Here is a 25,158-nt window from a genome sequence, read left to right as displayed (position 1 = left end):
GAGCATTTGAAATGTTCAACTTTCTCGACTGGTGCCTGGGGGCCCTCAGCAAGAAAACCTCTCCTGCGGACAAAGATTCTGCCATGCTTTTAATGTCCTGCATGGATAAGGCCATCAGAGATGGATCGGGTGAGCTAGCGTCGATGTTTGTATCAGGGGTGTTGAAGAAAAGGGAACAACTGTGTACCTTCCTCTCCGCCAGCATTACACCTTGCCAACGGTCACAACTCCTTTTTGCTCCGCTCTCGAAGTTCCTCTTTCCCGAAGAGCTAGTTAAGGACTTGTCTGCTGCCCTGATACAAAAGGATACGCACGATCTTGTAGCCTCATCGGCTCGTAAGTCTAAGGTTGCTACCTCAGTCCCCAAGACTTATCGCTCCCCAGTGGCTGATACCCCTGCTACGAGGTTCATACCGCCCTTTCGTGGTAGAGCCCCCAGCCGAGGAAGCTCCCGTCCAGACTCTTACAGGAGCAAGTCTAGGAAAGGATCCAGGACATCTAAAGGAAAAAACTGACTCTCCGCTTCTCCAGACAACAGTAGGAGCCAGACTCAAGATCTTCTGGCGAGCCTGGGAGAAGAGAGGTGCAGACGCACAGTCTGTCAGTTGGCTGAGGAACGGTTACAGGATTCCATTCTGCCTCAAACCACCTCTGACCACATCGCCCATCAACCTCTCTCCCAACTACAAAGAAGAGGACAAGAGGCTAGCATTGCAACAGGAGGTGTCGCTTCTTATTCAAAAGAAGGCAGTGGTTATAGTCCGGGACCATCAATCCCCGGGCTTCTACAACCGTCTCTTTCTTGTGGCCAAGAAGACAGGAGGTTGGAGACCGGTGCTGGACGTCAGCGCTCTCAACGAGTATGTCACCAAGCAGACGTTCACGATGGAGACGACCAAGTCGGTCTTAGCAGCGGTCAGACAGGAGGACTGGATGGTCTCGTTGGACTTGAAAGATGCATACTTTCATGTTCCTATTCATCCAGACTCCCAACCTTTCCTGAGATTCGTTTTCGGAAAGGTTGTCTATCAATTCCAAGCCCTGTGTTTTGGCCTAAGCACAGCTCCTATGGTCTTTACTCATCTGATGAGGAATGTAGCCAAATTCCTACACTTGTCGAACATCAGAGCCTCCCTCTACCTAGACGACTGGCTGTTGAGAGCCTCCACGAGTCGTCGTTGTCTGGAGAATCTCAATTGGACTTTAGACTTAATCAGAGACCTAGGTCTATTAGTCAATATAGAGAAATCTCAACTCATTCCCTCACAATCCATTGTGTACCTGGGAATGGAGATTCGGAGTCAGGATTTTCGGGCTTTTCCATCGGCCCCCAGGATAAGCCAAGCCCTAGAGTGCATCATGAGCATGCTGAAGAGGAGCAGTTGCTCAGTGAGACAGTGGATGAGTCTCACAGGGACCCTCTCATCACTGGCCCTGTTTGTCGAGCTAGGGAGACTCCACCTCCGCCCTCTTCAATTCCACCTGGCAGCTCATTGGGACAAGGGTTCGACTCTAGAAGCAGTCTCTATCCCTATCAACCAAGAGATGAAGACCACTCTCCTGTGGTGGAAGCACAACCTCCTTCTCAAGGAGGGTCTATCATTGGCCATTCAGACCCCCAATCTTCATCTCTTCTCAGATGCATCGGACTCGGGCTGGGGTGCAACCTTGGACGGACGGGAATGCTCGGGAATGTGGAACGAGGAACAAGGATTACTCCACATCAACTGCAAGGAGCTGCTGGCAGTGCATCTAGCCCTGTTGAACTTCAAGTCCCTCCTGCTAGGCAAAGTGGTGGAGGTGAACTCAGACAATACCACAGCCTTGGCTTACATCTCCAAGCAAGGAGGGACCCATTCGAGGAGCCTTTACGAGATCGCAAGGGACCTCCTCATTTGGTCAAGAGGTCTAAACCTCACTCTGGTCACGAGGTTCATTCAGGGCGATATGAACGTGTCAGCAGATCGCCTAAGCAGAAGGAATCAGGTCATTCCCACGGAATGGACCCTCCACAAGAGTGTGTGCAACAGACTTTGGACCTTGTGGGGTCAACCTACCATAGATCTGTTTGCCACCTCCATAACCAAGAGACTTCCGCTGTATTGTTCCCCTGTTCCAGACCCTGCAGCAGTTCATGTGGATGCTTTTCTACTGAACTGGTCCCATCTCGACCTGTACGCATTCCCTCCGTTCAAGATAATAAACAAAGTTCTGCAGAAATTCGTCTCGCACGAAGGGACACGGCTGACGCTGGTTGCTCCCCTTTGGCCTGCAAGAGAATGGTTCACAGAGGTACTTCAATGGCTAGTCGACTTCCCCAGGACTCTACCCCTAAGAGTGGACCTTCTACGTCAACCTCACGTAGACAGGTTGCACCCAAACCTCCACGCTCTTCGGCTGACTGCCTTCAGACTGTCGAAAGATTCGCTAGAGCTCGAGGCTTTTCGAAGGAGGCAGCCAGTGCGATTGCCAGAGCAAGAAGGGTTTCCACTCGTAGAGTCTACCAGTCTAAGTGGGAGGTCTTCCGAAGCTGGTGTAGAGCCAATTCTATATCCTCTACCAATACCTCTGTGATCCAAATAGCTGACTTCCTTCTACATCTTAGGAATGAGAGATCCCTTTCAGCTCCTACGATTAAAGGATATAGGAGTATGTTGGCTTCAGTTCTCCGCCACAGAGGTTTGGACCTGTCTTCCAACAAGGACCTTCAAGACATTCTTAAGTCTTTTGAGACGTCTAAAGAACGTCGTCTTTCCACTCCAGGCTGGAATCTAGACGTAGTCTTAAGGTTCCTTATGACATCTAGGTTCGAACCTCTCCAGTCAGCTTCCTTCAAGGACCTTACCCTCAAGACTCTTTTTCTCGTTTGCCTTGCAACAGCTAAGAGAGTCAGTGAGGTTCATGCCTTCAGCAAGAACATTGGTTTCACAACCGAATCTGCAACATGTTCTTTTCAGCTTGGATTCCTAGCAAAGAACGAGCTTCCTTCACGTCCTTGGCCTAGATCGTTCGAAATACCTAGCCTCTCCAACATGGTAGGTAACGAACTAGAGAGAGTTCTTTGCCCTGTCAGAGCTCTCAAATATTATCTCAAGAGGTCTAAACCTATTCGAGGACAGTCAGAAGCCTTATGGTGTGCCATCAAGAAACCCTCGAGACCCATGTCCAAGAATGGGCTTTCGTATTATATAAGGCTTCTGATCAGAGAAGCACATTCTCACTTAAAGGAGGAAGACCTTGCATTGCTGAAGGTAAGGACCCACGAAGTAAGAGCCGTAGCTACTTCGATGGCCTTTAATAAAAACCGTTCTCTGCAGAGCATAATGGATGCAACCTATTGGAGGAGCAAGTCAGTGTTTGCATCATTTTATCTGAAAGATGTCCAGTCTCTTTACGAGAACTGCTACACCCTGGGACCATTCGTAGCAGCGAGTGCAGTAGTAGGTGAGGGCTCAGCCACTACATTCCCTTAATCCCATAACCTTTTTTAACCTTTCTCTTGAATACTTTTATTGTTGTTTTTATGGTTGTTACGGTAGGCTAAGAAGCCTTCCGCATCCTTGGATTTGGCGGGTGGTCTATTCATTCTTGAGAAGCGCCTAGGTTAGAGGTTTTGTAGAGGTCCTTTAGTAGGGGTTGCAACCCTATATACTTTAGCACCTTTGGGTTGATTCAGCCTCCAAGAGGAACGCTGCGCTCAGTAAGGAAGACGAACTTAAAAAAGAGGCAGAGTAACGGTTCAATTCGACTTCCTTACCAGGTACTTATTATTTCATTGTTATTTGAGATAACTGTTATATGAAATTTGGGATACTTAGCTATCCTTTAATCTTGTACACTGGTTTTCACCCACCCCCCTGGGTGTGAATCAGCTACATGATTATCGGGTAAGTTTAATATTGAAAAATGTTATTTTCATTAGTAAAATAAATTTTTGAATATACTTACCCGATAATCATGATTTAATTGACCCTCCCTTCCTCCCCATAGAGAACCAGTGGGACCGAGGAATAATTGAGGAGGTGTCAACAAGAAGTACTTGAGTACCTGGCCACAGGTGGCGCTGGTAAGTACACCCCCTTCTAGTATTGTGATAGCTGGCGTATCCCTCCATAGAATTCTGTCGGGCAACGGAGTTGACAGCTACATGATTATCGGGTAAGTATATTCAAAAATTTATTTTACTAATGAAAATAACATTTTGTGTTGTCAATGGTACCAGTAGATTGGGTTTGTGCATGTATTCTACCACTATATAAGGGTAAGGGAGATGTGCATGAGTGTTGTAATTCAAGAGGTATTAGTTTGTTGAGTGTACAGTAGTTGGAAAAGTGTATGGTAGAGTAATGATTAATAGGATTAAGGATAAAACAGAGAATGCAATCTTGGAAGTACAGGGTGGTTTTAGAAGAGGTAGGGGTTGTATGAATCAGATTTTTACAGTTAGGTAGATATTATTTAGCAAAAGGTAAGGAGGTGTATGTTGCGCTTATGGATCTGGAGAAAGCATATGATAGAGTAGATAGGGAAGCAATGTGGAATGTGATGAGGTTATATGGAGTTGGTGGAATGTTGTTGCAAGCAGTGAAAAGTTTCTACAAAGGTAGTAAAGCATGTGTTAGAATAGGAAAGGAAGTGAGCGATTGGTTTTCAGTGAGAGTGGGGCTGAGACAGGGATGTGTGATGTCGCCGTGGTTGTTTAACTTGTATGTTGATGGAGTGGTGAGAGAGGTGAATGCTTGAGTGCTTGGACGAGGATTAAAACTGGTAGGCGAGAATGATCATGAATGGGAGGTAAATCAGTTGTTGTTTGCAGATGATACTGTACTGGTAGCAGACACAGAAGAGAAGCTTGACCGACTAGTGACAGAATTTGGAAGGGTGTGTGAGAGAAGGAAGTTGAGAGTTAATGTGGGTAAGAGTAAGGTTAGGAGATGTACGAGAAGGGAAGGTGGTTCAAGGTTGAATGTCATGTTGAATGGAGAGTTACTTGTGGAGGTGGATCAGTTTAAGTACTTGGGGTCTGTTGTTGCAGCAAATGGTGGAGTGGAAGCAGATGTACGTCAGAGAGTCAATGAAGGTTGCAAAGTGTTGGGGGCAGTTAAGGGAGTAGTAAAAAATAGAGGGTTGGCCATGAATGTAAAGAGAGTTCTATATGAGAAAGAGATTGTACCAACTGTGATGTATGGATCGGAGTTGTGAGGAATGAAAGTGATGGAGAGACAGAAATTGAATGTGTTTGAGATGAAGCGTCTAAGGAGTATGGCTGGTGTATCTCGAGTAGATAGGGTTAGGAACGAAGTGGTGAGTGTGAGAACGGGTGTAAGAAATGAGTTAGCGGCTAGAGTGGATATGAATGTGTTGAGGTGGTTTGGCCATGTTGAGAGAATGGAAAATGGCTGCTTGCTAAAGAAGGTGATGAATGCAAGAGTTGATGGGAGAAGTACAAGAGGAAGGCCAAGGTTTGGGTGGATGGATGGTGTGAAAAAAACTCTGGGTGATAGGAGGATAGATGTGAGAGAGGCAAGAGAGCGTGCTAGAAATAGGAATGAATGGCGAGCGATTGGGACGCAGTTCCGGTAGGCCCTGCTGCTTCCTCCGGTGCCTTAGATGACTGCGGAGGTAGCAGCAGTAGGGGATTCAGCATTATGAAGCTTCATCTGTGGTGGATAATGTGGGAGGGTGGGCTGTGGCACCCTAGCAGTACCAGCTGAACTCGGTTGAGTCCCTGGTTAGGCTGGAGGAAGTAGAGAGTAGAGGTCCCCTTTTGTTTTGTTTCATTGTTGATGTTGGCTACCCCTCAAAATTGGGGGAAGTGCCTTTGGTATATGTATGTATGTGATTAAATAGAATAGTTAATAGATTTTATAGATTTTGATTAATTATTAAGACTATTGTATTAACCTTTGAGATAGCAAGAGATTGAAATACCCCTAATCTGATATTTCATTCCAGACTGACCAGCTGAAATCGAAAGTGGGAAGAAAAGCATTCCTTCCGGCCCCAACTTGTGACCTGGATTTTGGTCCTCAGAGACCTGGGTTTGGGCTACCCCTTAACCCCTCCTTTGCACAGTTTTCTATAAGAAAAATTGACAAGATGCAAATTTTCTAAGGCCAGAGATACTTTGCAACGGTGACCATTTTAGTCTTAAACATGTAAGCCATAGGGACTATGACTTATAGTCTACGAGCCCCACCCAGAGACCAGCTCCGGGCAGTATGGAACGAACGAAAGGAAGAATGAGGTGTAGGCGTACATCAGCGTGTATCCAAGTCTTTTCGTCATTTGGATTCTGAGCATGTGAAGGTAAGGCATTGATATAACTGGAATTATGATATTGTTATCAATTTGTTCCTACACAAATACAAACCCTCGTCATTTGTATGAGTAAGCTCTTGACTCACTACCTCCGGTAAGGATGTAATGAAATTGAGTCGGTTTATTTATTTATTTATTTCTCTGTGGACAGGATTACGTCAAATCTACTTGATGAATTTTAACAAAATTTTCTCCCCAGGTAGAACTTAGGCTATTGATAACTTCATTAACTATTGGAGATGATCCGGTACCGGATCCAGATTTTAGATCTGGATTTGCATTTTTCACAATTTTAAAGATTATGTCTAAAGAAATTGACACATTGAATTTTCTCCAAATTCTAACAATGGACAGATTTTATGCATTGTACGAAACCATGAAAATTTGGAGGTGATCCGTTCCGTTGCTGGGCAGAGGGATTTGCCTTTTCTTCGGCACCTCCTTAATTGTCTTCTCTATTCTAATTCTTTTATTTTAAACATAAAACTTACCCGCTGGTTATATAAGAATGGCTAGTGTTCCCGACGCCTCGGCAGGTGTACACTAGCACCCTCGTGGACTACAGGTAGAACTACTCCCACTTCCTCAGATTTTTCCTGCCGGTCGTACTGGTCAGAACGTTGAAAATTCACTCGCTGTTTACATTCACTTGGACGGTTTATTTGGTGATATACTCTGTCTTTGTGTTTTTGTTGGCTTTCGCTTTGGTGTTTTCCTTTTCAAATGTTCTTGAAATCTTATTATTGTGAGGTTATTTAGTTATTTTGACCTGTGCTATTGTTTAATTTTCTTTTGTCACTTTTCAATATGGCCGACCCCTCCCCTTTATATTGGAGGTGTAGTAAAGGTTGTCACACTCGACTTCCTAAAGGTTCTGTTGATCCACACACAATTTGTGTTAAATGTAGAGGGAAATCGTGTGCTGATGGGGATCCGTGTGAAGAATGTTCTTCGTTAATGGAAAGTCAGTGGGTAGCTTACGAGCGTTATACTCAGAAATTAGAGAAAGATAGAATTAGGAAAGAAAGGATTAGACGTAGTTTGTCCCGTTCTGTGGATTTATCTAGGTCTGATGTAATTAATCCTACGTCTTTCCCCGTAGTGGTAGATCAAGAGCCGAAAGAACTTAAGATGAGGGATATGTTATCCGCAATTCAAGCTCTCGGTATGAGGGTTGAATCTTTAGCAGCAGACAAAAAACAAATGATGTCAGAAATTGATTTACTTAAAAGTGGTCGGACTAGTGATCGATCAAGTGTTAAAAGTCCGACGAATGTGTTTAGTGTAGTGGAGGGCGCGCCTGCGCGATCCTGTCGTTCGCCTAGCCTAAGACCTCTGTCAAGCTCCCGGAAGGGGAGAAGTTATGTCGAAGGGCGAAAGGGAACGAGAGGCTTCATCAGTCGCATAGACGTTCCCTCGAGTGATCCTGATGGCGTAGCTCAGGGCGCTCACCCTCACCATAGAAAAAGTGAGGTTAGTGCTTTGTCTCCCTCTTCAGATGAGGAGTCATGTGATGATAGGTGGCGTAAGGAATCTAGACCGATTAAGAGGAAAGTTCAGTCGGTGGAACAGCCGCACGTTTCCTCCCCGCAACAGCCGGGTTGTAGTCATTGGGAAACACCTGAACGTGTTCGGTCCCATGACGAGTGTTCTCCTGCGAAGCGCTCGAATGTGGGTTCCGATGGGGATAGAGTAATGTACATCTATTCGGATGCGGAGTTAATTTCTGGTTCTGGTGTGACTATCCATGTTCCACCTCTTCCTTCGGACTGGGATTCTTCTCCCGAAAGGGGTAAATGATTGGAGAGCGATGAAGAGGACGAATTCGCCATAGAAAAGGCTGTACAATTATCGCCTCAAAACAATCCAAAGTGGAATATGTTGTTGAACATGAAACAACAGCTCTCGTCGATGATGCAGTCTTATCAATCGGTTGTTGGCAGTGAGGCTGGGCGTCGGTCTTCGGTGGTAGACCCGTTGTCACACAGGCGGCCTGTTGTCTCTGGGACTGACGTGATATCGCACAGGCGGTCTCCCAGTTTCACTGTTCAGCGGAAGGTTGGAGTAGATTTGTCTCGGCAGAGCTCTGTTTCACAACAAATATCAAAGGAGCATTCAGCCGATATTCAGTCCAAGCGTGATAATGTTCGCCAAATGGCGGAGCGAGCCACGAAGCGGCAGGATGGAAGTAGGCGCGGGGCGCAGGCGGAGCCTGATTGGCAACATGACGAGCCTCAGGAGTTAATTGTTGAAGGCGCTGAACGTCGCCAGCGGTGCCAGACAGGCGCTAAGCGCCAGCGTGACGACCCACACCAGTCGAGCCATGTATGGGTAGAGCGCGACGCGCCAGAGCTCCTCGGAGCGGCAGCGCAAACATCGCGTGAACGCGGCGCGCCAGGAGGCAGCAGAGCGGCGCCAGCCGGACTCATCACATTATAGAATCAATCGTGATAGCAAATGCAAGTCGAATGACTGTCAATTGGAAACGGATATGGAACAACGCAAGCGCGCCCATGTTGACTCTGTTGCACCTGCACAGGAGGTTCAACGTTTGGGTCAAAACGCAGCCCCAATCTCTGAATTAGAAGATCAGGATGAGGTTCTCTCTCATGAGGAACACTTGGAGGATATCTCGGAGGAAGAAGAGGAGAAACCACCTCAACATGCGGTGGATTTCAAAAAGTTAATGCTGGTCTTCTCGGAATTATTTCCAGACAATTTTGCACCATTTACTCTGCGATCTCCCCCTTCTGAGTTTATCTTGGGCAAGACAGTGAAGACTTCTTTTAATACAAGAATGGTGCTTTCCCGCTCTTCTAAGAGAGCATTGAAATTAATGGGAGCATGGATGGATACAAGAAAAGCTATGGGCAAGACATGCTTCGCTTTTCCACCAGCTAAGTTAGCCTCTAAATCGAATGTTTGGTATGAGACGGGAGAGGTATTAGGTTTGGGAGCTCCGGCATCTGCGCAGGGAGACTTCTCAAACCTGGTGGATTCTTCCCGTCGCATGGCCATGAGAAAGACAAAAGTGTGGTGGTCAATGTCGGAGTTTAACCACCTCTTAAAAGGATTGTTTAGAGCATTTGAGGTATTTAATTTACTGGACTGGTCACTGGGAGCCTTGAGCAGAAAAGTGGCCGAGATGAAAGGACACGTACACAAGTAGTCTTATCCAACTTATGTCTTGTATGGACAGAGCAGTCAGGGATGGTTCTAATCAGCTGGCCACTTTGTTTACTGCAGGAGTTACAAAGAAAAGAGCTACTGTACTTTATGTTCTTTCCTCTCTGCGGGTGTCACCCCATGTCAGAGATCTGAGTTGCTTTTTGCGCCCATGTCTTCGGCTCTATTTCCGCAGGATTTAGTTAAGGAAGTGGCTGCAAATCTGACTCAGAAGGCTACTCAGGATTTCGTTACTAAAACAGCCAGTAAGGTTTTACCTACGTCCTTCTCTTCTCGTAGAACTAAGGAAGGGGCGTCATATTCTCATTCTGCTCAGCCCTTTCGGGGTAAATCTACAGGGAGAAGTACTTTCAAGCCAGAGGCAAGGAAGCAAAGGAAAAGAGGAGCCAAGCCAAGCCGGGGCAGGGTTTGACGGTTCTCCCCTTCAAGCAGTGGGAGCTAGGCTGAACAACTACTGGCAGGGCTGGGAGAAGAAGGGAGCGGATTCTTGGTCGGTACGTCTTTTAAAGGAAGGATACAGAATTCCATTTGTATTAAAGCCTCCTTTAGTCGCAGATCCGGTGGATCTTTCACCCAAGTACAAGAGAGGACCGAAGAGGCAGGCCATGCACTTGCAAGTGTTGCTTCTACTAAAAAAGAGAGCGGTAGAAAGGGTACAGGATTTGGAGTCTCCAGGGTTTTACAACTGCTTGTTCCTAGTTCTCAAGAGTTCAGGGGAATGGAGACTGGTTCTGGATGTGAGCGCCCTCAACCGCTACGTCCAGAACTCGAAATTCACTATGGAGACTCAGAAGACTGTGCTGGCAGCAGTGAGGAAAGGCGACTGGATGGTATCATTGGACCTCCAGGACGCTCATTTTCATGTTCCGATACATTATCTGAGGTTTGTATACAAGGAAAAGGTCTTCCAGTTTCGAGCTTTATGTTTTGGCCTCTGCACAGCTCCTCTGATTTTTACAAAATTAATGATGAATGTGGCGAGCATGCTGCACTCGAGAGGCATCAGAGTTCCCTGTACTTGGACGATTGGTTGATAAGAGCTCCCTCGGTCGAGCGCTGTTTGAAGGACCTTCAGTTGACCATGGATTTGATAAAAGAATTGGGACTTCTAGTGAGTTCAAAGAAGTCACAGTTGACTCCATCCCAGAAGATCCTTTATTTGGGGATGGAGATTCGGAGTCAGGAGTTTCGGGCTTTTCCGTCGCCTGCAAGAGTTCAGTCAGCTCTTCTAAGGCTGGGAGCCTTTATGGACAAAAAAGTCACTACGGTAAGGGAATGGAGGAGTCTTCTGGGAACCCTCTCGTCTCTAGAGAAGTTTGTATCTCTGGTAAGGTTGCACGTGCGCCCCCTTCAATTCCACCTCAATGCTCATCGGAAAAGGGGAGACTGTCTCGACAAAGAGAGTATTCCCGTTACGAATACGATCAAATCACATCTTCAATGGTGGAGCAATGCTCACAAACTCAACGAGGGTCTATCGTTGGAGCAGAGGAACCCAGACCTCATGTTGTTCTCAGACGCCTCAAATTCGGGGTGGGGAGCAACATTGGGAAGAAGAGAGATCTCAGGGTGTTGGACAAAAGAACAGAAGGCTCTTCATATCAGTCAGAAGGAGCTCTTAGCGGTGCACTTAGCCCTCAAAGGATTCGAAGGCCTGGTCCTGGACAAGGTGGTACAGGTCAATTCGGACAATACCACGGCCCTAGCGTACATAGCGAAGCTGGGGGGGACCCACTCGGAGTCTCTGTACGAGTTGGCGAAATCTCTACTCCTCTGGGCAAAGGAAAGGAGGATTCTTTTATTGACTCGATTCATTCAAGGAGCCAAGAATGTGAGTGTGGACAGGCTCAGCAGGAGGGACCAAGTTCTGTCCAGGGAATGGATGCTGCATTTGGAGGTTTGCAAGAAGTTGTGGCGATTATGGGGTCACCCTCTCATAGATCTCTGTGCAACCTCCAAAACAAAGAGACTGGGAATGTATTGCTCTCCAGTACCGGATCCCGAGGCAGCTCACATAGACGCGTTCCTGCTGGATTGGGCGCACATGGATGTTTACGCGTTCCCACCCTTCAAGATCCTATACAAAGTTGTGCAAAAGTTCGTATCTCACAAGGAGACCAGAATGACTCTAATTGCTCCTTTTTGGCCGTCGAGAGTCTGGTTTCCGGAGATACTGGAGTGGGTAGTGGACGTGCCGAGAAGCCTCCCGTTAAGAGCAGATCTTCTCAGACAACCCCATTTGGCAAGAAATCACCAAAACCTCCGAGCTCTACGTCTGACTGCCTTCAGACTATCGAAAGACTCGCAAGATCTAGAGGCTTTTCGAAGGAGGCAGCCAAGGCTATTGCAAGAGCAAGGAGGACCTCTACCATTAGAGTATATCAATCCAAATGGGAGGTATTCAGAGAATGGTGTAGAGCTAACTCGGTTTCTTCGTCCAATACCTCTATAGCACAGATTGCCGACTTCCTTTTAAATCTGAGGAATAAGCATAACTTCTCGGTCCCGACGATTAAAGGATACAGAAGTATGCTGGCAACTGTTTTCAGACATAGAAATCTGGATCTCTCCAACAATAAAGATTTACAAGACCTACTTAGGTCTTTTGAAACGTCTAAGAGATGTCATCAGGTATCACCAGCTTGGAACTTGGATGTGGTACTTAGATTCCTTATGAGTGGCAGGTTCGAGCCTCTGCACTCTGCTACTTTTAAAGATATGACTTTGAAGACCCTTTTCTTGGTGAGCTTGGCAACGGCCAAAAGGGTCAGTGAGCTCCATGCTTTCAGCAAGAAGATTGGATTCAGAAACGGAAAAGCAATATGTTCTTTGCAGCAGGGTTTTCTGGCCAATAATGAACTTCCTTCTCAGCCGTGGCCAAAATCTTTTGAGATAGAGAAAGTGCTATGTCCCGTTAGAGCTTTAAGGATATATCTAGAAAGAGCAAGGAGCTTGAGAGGCAACTCGGAGGCGCTCTCAGCCTATGTCAGAAAATGCTCTTTCCTTTTTTATAAGGCTTTTAATTAGAGAAGCTCATTCATAGTGTAATGAGGCAGATCTTAGGCTGCTCAAGGTGAAGGCTCATGAAGTAAGAGCAGTGGCTACTTCAGTGGCTTTTAAACAGAATCGTTCTCTGCAAAGCATAATGGATGCGACTTTTTGGAGAAGTAAGTCTGTATTTGCATCCCATTACTTAAAACATGTTCAGACTCTTTACGAGGACTGCTACACTTTGGGTCCATTCGTGGCTGCGAATGCGGTAGTAGGTGAAGGATCTACCACAACGTTCCCCTAATCCCTAATACTCTTTTCTTTCTCTTGGAACTTTGTTGTTTTTAAGGTTGTATGTGTAGAATGGTCGACAGTCTTCCGCAATCTAATGATTTGGTCAGGTGGTCATGTTATTCCTTGAGAGCGCCCGGAACAAGGGTATTAGTTGAGGTCCTGTCATGTTATAGGTTATGGCACCGTTTGACAGCTCCTAGAGATCTTCAGCCCCCTGGGTGGACCGCTGGATCTTTTAAGGATAACAGACAGAATGAGGCAGAGAACCATTGCAGTCTGTTGCCTTATCAGGTACAAACCACTTATATTAGTTATGTGTAACTATTAAGTGAATTTTCAATCAAATTGCTGTCTCGGACCCGCCACCAAGGGTGTCAATCAGCCATTCTTATATCACCAGCGGGTAAGTTTTATGTTTAAAAATTATATTTTCATAATGAAATAAGTTTTTGAACATACTTACCCGCTGGTTATATAAGTTATAATCCCACCCTCCTCCCCTCTAGAGACCAAGGGGCAAGAAAAATCTGAGGAAGTGGGAGTAGTTCTACCTGTAGTCCACCAGGGTGCTAGTGTACACCTGACATATCTGCGTTAGCCGCGAGTTTTTAAATAGTTCTGCCGAGGCGTTGGGAACACTAGCCATTCTCTTTTCTTCCACATCTGATATGTATATTCTTTTCTTTTTCCTATTCCTTCTTCCTTAAACAGAATGTTTCCTAATACCTTCTTTTCCTCTTCGCATGGCTGCTGTAGTTCTATTATTTTCCTTCTCTCGTCGCTGAGCTCAGGACAGCTAAGAATGAAATGGGTAGGGTCTTCAGTCTCTGCCCCTCACAGTTTACCTTCTACTCTTCCTTCTACTTCATGCCTTTTCCTATCATTTAATCTTAGACAGTTGACCCTAGCTCTATACATAATAACAGAATCAGGTTTATATGGATCAAGATCACGAGCTGCTGTAGCTCGTGGCATTGCATCAGCTCAGTGCCGTTTGTGCAGCCTGGCTTTAGTAGCATACTGCTTTACAGTATAATCTGCGCTCCATTTGCAGACTTTAGTTCTCTTACATATTGCCATTCAAGAAACTTGAGAAGCTTAAAGGGACTTAAAGGTATCAGAGAAACAATGGATCAAGCCAGGGGATATTTGTTGTAACTTGCTGTGTCCGACAAAGTTCTGCTACCAAATTATTATCATTACTAGTTAAGCTACAACCCTAAATGGAAAAGCAGGATGCTATAAGGCCAAGGTCTCCAAAAAGGAAAATAACCCATTGAGGAAAATAAATAGATAGAACAGTGTACCTGAGTGTTCCTTAAGCAATAGAACTTTAACCCAAAACAGTGGAAGACCATGGTACAGAAGGTAGAGAAAAATGGTTTGATTTTGGAGTGCTCTCTTAAGAGAGCAGCTTACCATAGCTAAACATAGCTAAAGAGTCTCTTCTACGCTTACCGAGTGGAAAGCAGACACTGAACAATTACACTGTAGTAGTTAACCCCCTTGAGTGAAGAAGAATTTTTCAGTTATGTCTCATGTCAGGCATAAGAGGAAAGAGGAGAATGTGTAAAGAATAGGCCAAACTATTCAGTGTACATATAGGCAAAGGAAAACAGCTGTAACCAGAGAGGGATCCAATGTAGCATTATCTGGTCAGTCAAAGGACCCAATAACTCTAGTTTTATTACCTCAATGGGTGGCTAGTGCCTTGGCCAACCTGTTAAAGGTTTGTAAAGGCTGTTCATGAATGACAGAAACAAGAGAGGGTGACAATGCCCTAGAAATTGACCATCTATACATGTGATCAGCACCCAAACCCCTGCTTCACCCAAGCTGGGACCTATTAGAAAGGTATTTATGAGGCAAATAATGTTAGAAATGGGTGAATGTATGTATTAGAAGAATGTTGATGGAAAATTTGTAGATAATATTGGGGAAATGAGATTACTGTATTCACTTCCGAAACACACCTAACAAAATAAAAACGACTTAGCGGGCAAGTCCAAAACAGAAGGATGAGCTGGAGAGCGCGAGTAGTAGGTGTCGGTGGAGTAGTCCAACTGTATTCTCTAGGGCCTGTCACGGCCCTCCCCTTTGATGAAGGGATTATCTAAATGGAAGACAGCCTGTGAATAGTGGTTTACACACGCCCTTGTTAAATACACGACACCAACAAGGTGTTCGCGCGAGGGTTGTAACCTCTGCATTCCATGCTTTTATCTTTCTCTAGTATATTTGGAAGATTTATATTAGAAAAGTGTAAAGAAGGACCCTTTTCACCGGCCGTCACAGGTCTCTCCCCAGAAATAGATTTTTCCTTCGTCAAAACCCCTTTTTGCTTCCTCAAAATAGGCTAACCGGAAGTAATTTGTTTGTGATGAAACAACCTACAGTATTATAGAATTATAAATTTATATATTTAATCTATAAGTGTATAATAATGCAAGCCCCAAGTAACAGTTAAACGGGTTATATGAAACATTTTAATTAGTCAGGGTCTTCAGTTTTGTTTTTTCTTTTTTTCAAATCATTATGTTTTATTTTATTAAACTATAGTTTTTATTATGATAAAGTGATTACAGTAGTTATTTTAGTATGTGTTGTTGTTGACTGTACTGAACTTATTAACAGCTTATAACATTTCTAAAGAACCTTATTTTACTTTACAGGAGTCCCTCGTTCAGGATGCCTGAGTCCCATTTACGGACTCTCTCCCTCTTGTGACTGAAGACTTCGACGAACTTTCTCTGTCAAGACGATGTTTAAAAGTTGGATCTACTCTGTCAACACATCCAAGTTGTAGTTATTTGAGCTTATTTTCACAATTCAAGATTAATGTACCGTACAGTATTTTATCAATTTCATTTACCATCTTAAGAAAACTAAAAAAGTTTGGTATAGTCTAAAATCCATTAGGTGTTTGACTATTTATTTAAAGAGCATCTAAAGTTCTATGGGAATTACCTTACTTTTTGCTCTCTGTATTAGAAAATGATTGGCATCATGTTCCTCATATTATACTATTTTTTAAGGTTTATACAGAAAGTCCTCAACTTGTAAATTAATAGTTAATAGGTTTCAAGAAGCTGTTTGTAAGTTTCGTTAAATATTGGTCTGAGGAAGGCATCACCTAACTTGGTGCCTTTGATTTTCAGCTGCAAAAGTCAACAAATAGTCACGTTTCATGTTGCAAATGTCGTTTTGCGTACTGCATTACAGTAAATGACATAATGTTGTTCATTTTACAGTATTTCATTACGAATATTTTAATACAACATCAGATTTGATTTCACTTGGATTTGTGTTCGTATTTCCAAAAGTTTGCAAGCTGAGGACCTTCTGTGTTTTGATAATATTGTTAATAGGCAGGACACGTTTACATTTTTGTGGAATTTATTGTTTAAAAACAAATTTAAATTGATATATTGTAGAAAGTTTCTGTTTTCATTATTGCATTTTAGTCATGGCAAAAGATTTTTAACTGAGAAAGAATAATTTGATAAAGTCGGAGCAATTTTATCTCATGATAAATTTAATCAAAAGACAAATGATCTGGTTTGTATTTCGCTTAAGAATAATTGTAGGTGTACAGGTCACCATTTTTTATTTATGATAATTCTCTAATTATTTTGTGTCGCTTATTTTATCTTTCATATGTGATAGGAAAAGGACTTTTGCTACTGTGCTAAGGTCCCGTAAATGTGTTCTGCCCGTTAATAATTACTGTAGGGTTTGATATTGTATTGCTGCAGCAGTGGCCAAGATCTCATTCATTCATGAGAGTCCCTTTGTAGTTTTTAGTTGTGGATATGGTCTCCTTTGAGGAGTATATACATGTTCATAGGAAAAACAAACCACCTCTGTGGGTTGTTATGATTATTTCTGGGCTCAACCTGTGTCGCTCCGTGAAATGCTCCTTATAGCACCATTTCTAAGGTATAAATACTGCTAAATATACCAGAGAAAAAAGCTGCATGGAATGCCAGGAATATACCCAGCTCGCTCACCCTTAGGAGAGCTGCTTACCATAGCTAAAGAGTCTCTTCTACCCTTACCAAGAGGAATGTAGCCACTGAACAATTACAGTGCTGCAGTTAACCCTTTGAGTGAGAAGAATTTTTTGGTAATCTCAGTGTTGTTAGGTGTATGAGGACAGGAGAATGTGTATAGAATAGGCCAGACTATTCATTGTGTGTGTAGGCAAAGAAAAAATTAGCCGTAAACAGAGAGAGGGATCCAATGTAGTACTATTTGGCCAGTCAGTGGACCCAATAACTACCGCTAGTGTCTCTACGGGTGGATGGTGGTCCTGGCCAACCTACTTCCTATAAAATCAAAAGGAATTTTTCCTTTATTTAATCTATTGTACTTTAGCCGTTGTATATCACTTAGTTTTTAGTTAAGTGTTGTTGTGTTTCCAGTTGGAATTTTGTTTACGAATGTTGGTAAGTAGAGGACCTAGACCTGTTTCAGCACAGGTGGTGTTAGAGTAGCACCTAACCCTTTGCCACTTGGAATTTCAAGTTTTGTGTTCTGTTCACATTTGAACTAACTACAGTAAGCAGAAGGATAGTAAGAATAATCGGTTCTCAGGCACCAGACTTTCTTCAAGTTTGGACCTTGTCAAGGAATTTTATATATATTTGATTATACATAACAGAGATTTTATTCTGTAATAACTTTAAAATCATTTTTAGAATTGTATATTGCAATTAATGACTACAGTTTTCCCCATGTCTTTATCATTGTTTTGGCAGTGGTTTTGTAGTTTTTTAATTTGACTTTGTAAATCACTAATAATAGAATACAGTAATTCAGAGTTTAGTTTTCCAGTGCTGTTCTCAAATGTGATCCCAACTGGTACAGAAAAGGCTCACTTTTCTCTTGATTAAGGGCTGGATCAATGGATGGTTGTAGGACTCGGTTATAGAACTTTGATGGGAGGAGCTATTACAGATCACAAACAAGGCGCCAAGCGCACCGTTTTCTGTACTGTGCGTACATACCTTTTACAGCTTGCATTAGCTTGTAGTCAAGATTTCTTTGAAGATCTTCCAAAATTAGTTCTTTGGGAAAAAGTTAACAATGTGCCATTATTGGACAGTCTAATGATGATGAAAAAAATGAAATCCTCCACAGTTCTTAAGGTTTTTTCAGTTCCATATGTCATCTTGGAATGAAAATACCGTACTTTGGGATATTTTGGCGTCGTAAAAAATTCCCCCTTTCTGTCCAGATATCTGGCATTGTAATTAGGCTTGTTAATATTTTGCCAATTTCAACTTCAGTGGCAAAAATATAACCAGCTTGTTACAGAATTAGGTTTGCGTAGTGTGTATTGGTGTGTATCTAATTCACATAAATTGCTATTATTGAAATATTACGTACTGTGGAATAAAATACTGTAAAACAGAATACCAGGTATCGTCGTCGGCGCCCGCTCTTGTCCGAGTATTGGGTTCTGTCGTTAGCCATCAGCCTCCTATCTATAGGGTGGGTGCTTATGTCTGATGTGGCTGTTAAGTCCTAGTCTGTGGTGGAAGAGTCGCGGACAGTGTTCACATGGGAGGGTAGGTGGTGGGCGGGGCTGTTCTAATCGCTCTCTCCTTCTTCTCCTCCTAGCCTCCTCATTTTGTCTCCTCTTCTCCTCGAAGTCCACGGTGCTATGGTGTACTGTACTCCTCCAGGTTTTCCTGTCCCTGGCTGTTTCTTCCCATGAGGAAGGATCGATGTCAGTTAAAGCCAGGTATAAATCACATGAAAAACTTGTAAAAATAACAAATAACTAATTACAGTTTCACTTCAATGAAAACTTATCTACAGTGGATTAAATACATTTTTTTTTTTTTAACTCTGAGTACCTCAGCTGTTCCAGCTGCCTTGAATCCATTAGAAATTATGTCTGTATTTGATTCCAAATTCTCTATAGAAGCAACAAAACATTCTGCACTCAACAGTTTGAGTTTAGCTGGTGAAAAATCTATATTGACTGGCTACAAGTTATGCAATATATGTTTCATACTGGTTTCTCATGTTTAAAGGGTAGAAAGGCCACTCATGAATTGAAGAGGCAAAGGACAGAGACTCTGCCCTAGAGACTGACCATTTATACTTATGATCAGTGCCCTAGATTCCTCTCCATCCAAGTTAGGACCAAGCAATGACTGCCGATGACTTAACAGGTAGGCCTATAGAGTCCCCCAAACCTCCCATCCTTACCTTACAAGGAGGGTGAGGTTGCAGACACCACTAGAAACCATCGTGCATGAGAGGGGCTTGAACCTCAGTCTCATAAATGGACTGCTTTAAACAGTAGGAGTGTTTTGAGTTATTAACAAACCACAAAATCTTGTTCAATTTTTTGTGTTTGATTTTCACATTTTCAAAGGAAAAACAAAATAGATAAATTATAAATAAAGACCAAAATATCCCAAAGTACAGTACAGTACATTCTTACTGACTTCTGTTGGTATGAAGAAGAGGCTTCTTCCTTAAGAATTGGTTCCTATATCTGTATAAATGCAGGGGCATATAGAATTTAAGACCTTCAGTATCAGATTTTTAACTCAAAATATAATGCTTCCTACATTGGAGGTAGTAGATTGAACAACCTTCATCTTTGTGGCCTATAAAGTATTCTCGTACCTTGGTATAGAATTTATATACTGTATCTTAAAACCAGAGAGCGCTCCCCTAGCATGTAATGTTTGACTTTTATGAGACACGATTCTTATTTTCAGAAGTTTGTTTAGAGCTGCCACTAAACTTTTGAAAAATACATAATTGAATATCCTTTTATTATTATTAGCTAAGTTACAACCCTAGTTGGAAAAGCAGGCTGCCATAAGTCCAAGGGCTCCAACAGTGAAAATAGTCCAGTGAGGAAAGGAAATAAATCGGATAGAATAATGTGCCTGAGTGTACTCTCAAGCAAAAGAACTCTAACCCATGACATTGGAAGACCATGGTACAAAGACTAAGGCATTACCCAAGACTAGAGAACAAGGGTTTAATTTTGAAGTGTCCTCCTTCTAGAAGAGCTTCTTACCATAGCTGTTCTACCCTTTTCAAGAGGAAAGTAGCCACTGAAAAATTAGAGTGCAGTATGTAAACCATTGAGTGAAGAATGTTTTGGCTATCTTAATGTTGGCAGGCATATGAGGAAAGGAAAATGTGTAAAGAATAGGCTAGACTATTCGGTGTACATGTAGGCAAAGGAAAAAAGAGGAGTAACCAGAGAATAAGTTATCTTCAAAGAAGACAAACTCTATAGAACTTTGAATAGATTACTATAACATTTATATATGTTACACATAAAGGTATTTGCATTTCGTACCATTAAATGCATCTTAGGAATTGTGTGACATTGGCAATTTGTGAGTACAGTTTTCCAGAGTTTTTTTTTACATTGATGTTTCAATGTTTTTTTCTCTGGTTTTTAACCTGACCTCACAAATTGCCAATGTCATACCAGTTCAGGATGTGAACAGATAAGGAGTGTCATTCACATGAACTATCTGGACCTGTTAGCAGTATTCATGGAAGTTTGGGCTGAGGAGTCACTAGTAAAGGGGAAGTGCAGAAAACGCTGCTGCAGTCTCCTACATTCGGTGCTAAGTCCCTTTCTGGAGGCGACGAGATTCTCACTTTGACACTTTTTACTCATGCTGTACTGCAGTTGATATTATTATTATTATTATGATCATTATTGCAAACTAAGCTACAAACCTAGTTGGAAAAGCAGGATGCAATAAGCCCAAGGCCTCTATCAGGGACAAATAGCCCAGTAAGGAAAGGAAATAAACAAACTACAAGTGAAGTGATAAACAAATAACATATTTTAAGAACAGTAACAGCATTAAGATAGATCGTTCGTAAATAAACAATAAAAAGAGACATGTCAGCCTGTTTAGCATAAAAACATTGGCTACAAGTTCTACCAATTTAAATACCCAATTAGAAAGATCATTCAACAACTTGGTCACAGCTGGAATAAAACTTCTAGAATACTATGAAGTATTGAGCCTCATTAGAATTAGCTGCATACCTAGTACTGTCCGGGAAGATCTGAATGCAAAGGATGGTCAGAATTTGGAAGTGTATTTATTTCTTTGACAATTGGTTCATAGTGCAAAGGTTGCAATAATGTTAGATAGATCATGAACAGTGGCATAATGGAAACATGGATGGAGAGTCTATGTAGGATAGTATAAAAAATCCTTTAAAATTCAAATGAGATTTCTGTGTAGGGGGTTCCGAGTGTGTCTTCCTAGAATGACGATGTATCATTGCTTACTGCCCTAAGTAGGGTGTAAAGGGTTATCTTGGGGAATGGATTTCGAAATCTGTAGGTGCTGTACAAAATTCTTCATTATTGGATTTGTAATTTCAAAGTATGATGTTCTCTTGTATGCAGTAGTGTGTTGAACAATGGGACTGTTTCTGTAGTGCTGTTTTGAACAAAGTTCTTAAATACTCTAATAATCATTTTGCCAGTTGGCCTGGTAAAGTATTATGATTTTGTTTTCAACGTAAGAGTGCTCCCTTTTAGATTCAGCTTCGAAAGTGGGACATTGTTCCCTTTGGATAATTTGCCTAGAAGGGCTACTTAACTTTTAAAAATGTCATCACTGAAAGGACTTATGCTTAAAAATGCCATTCTTTTTAATGTTTTACTCCATAAAAATGAATTATCTTCGAAAGTACGCTTTCCTTTCTTCAGGGAGGTTTGGTGTCGGCTAATTGCTGTACCACACAATAGCAACTTAGTTTCTGTCTAACCCAGTGATAAAGTATCAATTTAAAGTTGGTTTGTATTTATGAAACTCTAGATGTTTTATAAAATAGATCACTTTTGTTTTTTCAAGCTTGATTATATATAGTAATTCACTTTTGTATTATCTTTGGACAGAAAGGAGTTTAATCTCTTATTTTATTTGATAGATTTGTATCGTAAAAGATTAAGGAAATTTTTCAGTCTTGTTCCAAATGTTAAGTTTAGATTTTAATGACCTTAACATTCTTTTGCATATACACTAGATTAAATATTGAAGATGTTCTTATAATAATCTTAGGACTTCACAAGAATGTTTAATAGATAACGCTTATTTTGTAAAGCGTGAATATATTTTCTGTATAATTGTAATTCATATTTTTGAATTAGATAGCCTTGGCCACTACTGCAGTATGATACAATTTAGTTTGTGTCAGAATAGATGTAAAATCTTGTACTAACTGTGATTTAAATACTGTTTAAAAGAACTCTTTTTGAAAAGTTTTGTTAAACTTCTTTTGACATAAATCTGGTTATGATATTCCAGCTTCGAAGGGTCTTTTTAATACAGTTGAGGAAGTACTATTGAGATCAAGGCAGGGTTGAGTTGTTAGTACTTAAAGAATAAGTATTTTTATTTTTATTTTTAAAAGTTTGAGTGCATTTGTGATGCATTAGGTTAATAATTTTGGGATTTATTCAGGTAGGTTGGTTGCATATAAGTTTGAAATTCCCGAGCAAATATTTACAACCATTGATATTATGGTGGTTAGAAATAAACAAAATAATTTGTAAGTTAGAAGTGATTATAGGTAAATCTATTTTTGAGAGTTTATAAGGGATTTTAAGCCCAGTTCTTTTAGCGAGATGCAGGTAATGAGATCAAAAGAAATCCAACTTTGTTTTCTAAGTAGATACTGTATCGTGAGTCAAAGCTTAGATAGATTGACAGTATCCAGTTGAGGAGATAATAAAGCGGGTTATGTAATTAAGAAGGCATTACAGAGTAACAATATTTAATAGTTTTAAAATGTTTTTAACTTGATAACTGTCCTGAAATGTAGGCAAGATAACAATGTATTGATAGCTGAATTATTGTATTCTTTCCATATTTTTGTGCTGGACTAAGAATTATAAATTAAGATTCCTCATATATCCAGACCTATGTCAAAACGAAGTCCATCTTATGATGTTGAAACATAAGTGTATTGTGTAACCTTGTAACAATACTGTATTCTTTAATGTCTTTCAGATGTATAAACTGTTCCGAAAGATCTGTAATAAAGGCCTTTAGGCCCATCAACAGGGGCTGAGTTCATAGAAGAGAGCTGGCCCTGCTTCCTTACCACCAGAAGCCGTATATAGAAGCTACAACAGTCCCTGTCTCCTGTGATGAGTTTGGTGACGTAGGATTCTCAATGGTGAGGCTTGAAATTGTATGACAACTTCTTATTTACTGGAAGCAGTGTGTCAGTGGGTTATTGTCTTCCAGGTGGTTAATGTTTACTAAATAGGTATCTTAAACATCTGATATTTTAGTCTAGAAATATGAAACTGCGGTCATAATTTTTTCATCTTATCGAGGGAGTTACTCAATGCCACAGAACCAAAAATAGCCTGTCACTAGAGTTCTTGAGAAAAATCCTGATTCATTGTAGCTTAATGAATAATCAGATTTTTTAAAGTTCCAATCAGTTTTCTTTTAGAATCATGACTAAAGAACAAATGAATTTAAAGTTTTTGAGTTCTTAAAGTGATCCAAGATGACTTTGGACACTACAGTTTGATGTTCCAATTGAACATAGATTTGCCATTCAAAATGATTCCTAATTCCATTATAGCTGATGGAAAAGATTACTGTACCTGGAGTATTGTTCCAAACATGAGTGCAGTGGTTAGATGATTTTCCTGTGGATTTTTTACAGGCAATTCAGTTTTGTATAACGTAATTCTTATAGTAACTGTATTACTTGATAAGTCAATTTTATAAAAATAGAATCCTCAGAAAGCTTAGAAAGAGTCGTAGATCTTCCACAGGCTTTGAAAGTTCAAAATTTGTAAAACCGAATACTTTCTGCTGTGTTGGATGCATAATTTGCCAAAATTTCATTAATTTTAAATATGATATTTTCTGGTAATTGTCTGCCCCTGTATTTATGATTACATCTTAGATTATATGGGAATATATCTCTATATCTTATATATCAATTAATTTGATTTGAAGAAGAACAATATAGTGTAAACTTAATTAGGCTTTAGAAGCTGGGAGTGTTAGATTTTTTTTTGTGTGAGGTTAGTGGTAAAGTAAATTGTAATTAAATCTTTTCATCTTAATAATCATTAAATGTCACAGAATGTGAATGCAGTCATTCATTGTTGGGCTTTTTTAGTTTACATTTGTAACTTGTCCCATGATGGACTTGGAAGAGTTTCAGTATTTTTCTTTATATTTGCGATGCCAATAGCTTTTTAAAAAGGGGACCGGCATCACCTTTTACATGTTCCAAGATTAGATGCGTGTTATGTTTTTCAAATGCTTCATTAACCGAGGAGAAGTGCAACATGCACATCGCTGTGTCATTTTTTCCCCAAATTTGGTGCGGTAACCTATCATTATTTAAATATTTACATATTTTGTTATTTCCTGTACCAAAAGGTAGAGCTAATGGCCATGTCAGATTCTTGTGCCAAAGTGATGGTATTGAGTAGAACAAGTTTAGAGAGTTGAACATTGCCCTAATATATTGCCAACTATGTCATGCATACTTAATATGGTGTGGTCATTAATACATACTGTATTGAGTTATTTTGTTAACAGGAGTTGATTTGGATGTGTCTCTCGTTCATAATTTTAGGCTTGAATCACAGGCAGAAGGCATAGCTTCTTTTTAATTTTGGTCTTCCATATTCTTTGGCTTTAGGTGGTCCTGTTTGGCTCTACTTCAGTATTGGTCGAAGCGCACACTTATATTTGAAGCTTAGATCTGTTAAGCTATCATTTTATGTAGATTTTGTTACACCCAATCTATTAAGATTGACAATTGCTTTTCTTGATTAAGCACTGGTGTTTTTGGAAAATCTACTGTTCCTTTGTTGTGCTACCTTGGGTCCTCTCGGCGACCACTGAGGTAGTGGCAGTAGGTGAGTCAGCATATGAAGCTTCATTTGTGGTAGAAAACGGCTATGGCACCCTAGCAGTACCAACCAAACTCGGCTGAGTGCCTCCTCGGGGAAAGAGGAATAATGAGAAAAAAATCCTCTTTTGTTCCTATTTTGTGTTGGCTACCTTCTAAAATTAATTCAAGTGACATGGTAGATAGTTAGACTTTGGAGTCCTGAAAGGTCAATATTTTTGAACGAAAACTGTTCAAACTGTTATCCTGAAACATGTTAGATAATCTCATTGTTTCTTACGCTATTTTAGTGTAAATCTTTGTAATCGTTTTACACATTTCAGCTGGTTTCTAAGCAGAGAAAGTTTATGGTTAACAGACTTTCATGAGTGCTAAATGTGTCAAACAAAGGATTAGTTTCATTTTCTTACTTTCTCATATTTTATATAAAAAATTATGTACATGAAAATCATAAAA

General features: G+C 41.2%; 1 long non-coding RNA gene across 1 annotated transcript in view; it reads left to right on the top strand.

Annotated features, from left to right (window-relative positions):
* The window catches only part of LOC137636907 (uncharacterized), a 44,580-nt gene extending 25,584 nt beyond the window's left edge, over positions 1-18,996 (top strand). Inside the window, exons 3-4 of the long non-coding RNA XR_011043286.1 lie at positions 5,956-6,309; positions 15,465-18,996. This is a non-coding gene — a long non-coding RNA (uncharacterized lncRNA). The remainder of the gene's footprint in view (positions 1-5,955; positions 6,310-15,464) is intronic.
* Positions 18,997-25,158: the final 6,162 nt, after the last annotated feature.

This window comes from Palaemon carinicauda, unplaced genomic scaffold, assembly GCF_036898095.1.
Source record: "Palaemon carinicauda isolate YSFRI2023 unplaced genomic scaffold, ASM3689809v2 scaffold439, whole genome shotgun sequence".
In the NCBI taxonomy this organism is placed as follows: domain Eukaryota; kingdom Metazoa; phylum Arthropoda; class Malacostraca; order Decapoda; family Palaemonidae; genus Palaemon; species Palaemon carinicauda.
Note: the sequence above shows the minus strand (reverse complement) of the source record. Positions and strands in the feature narration are given on the sequence as shown.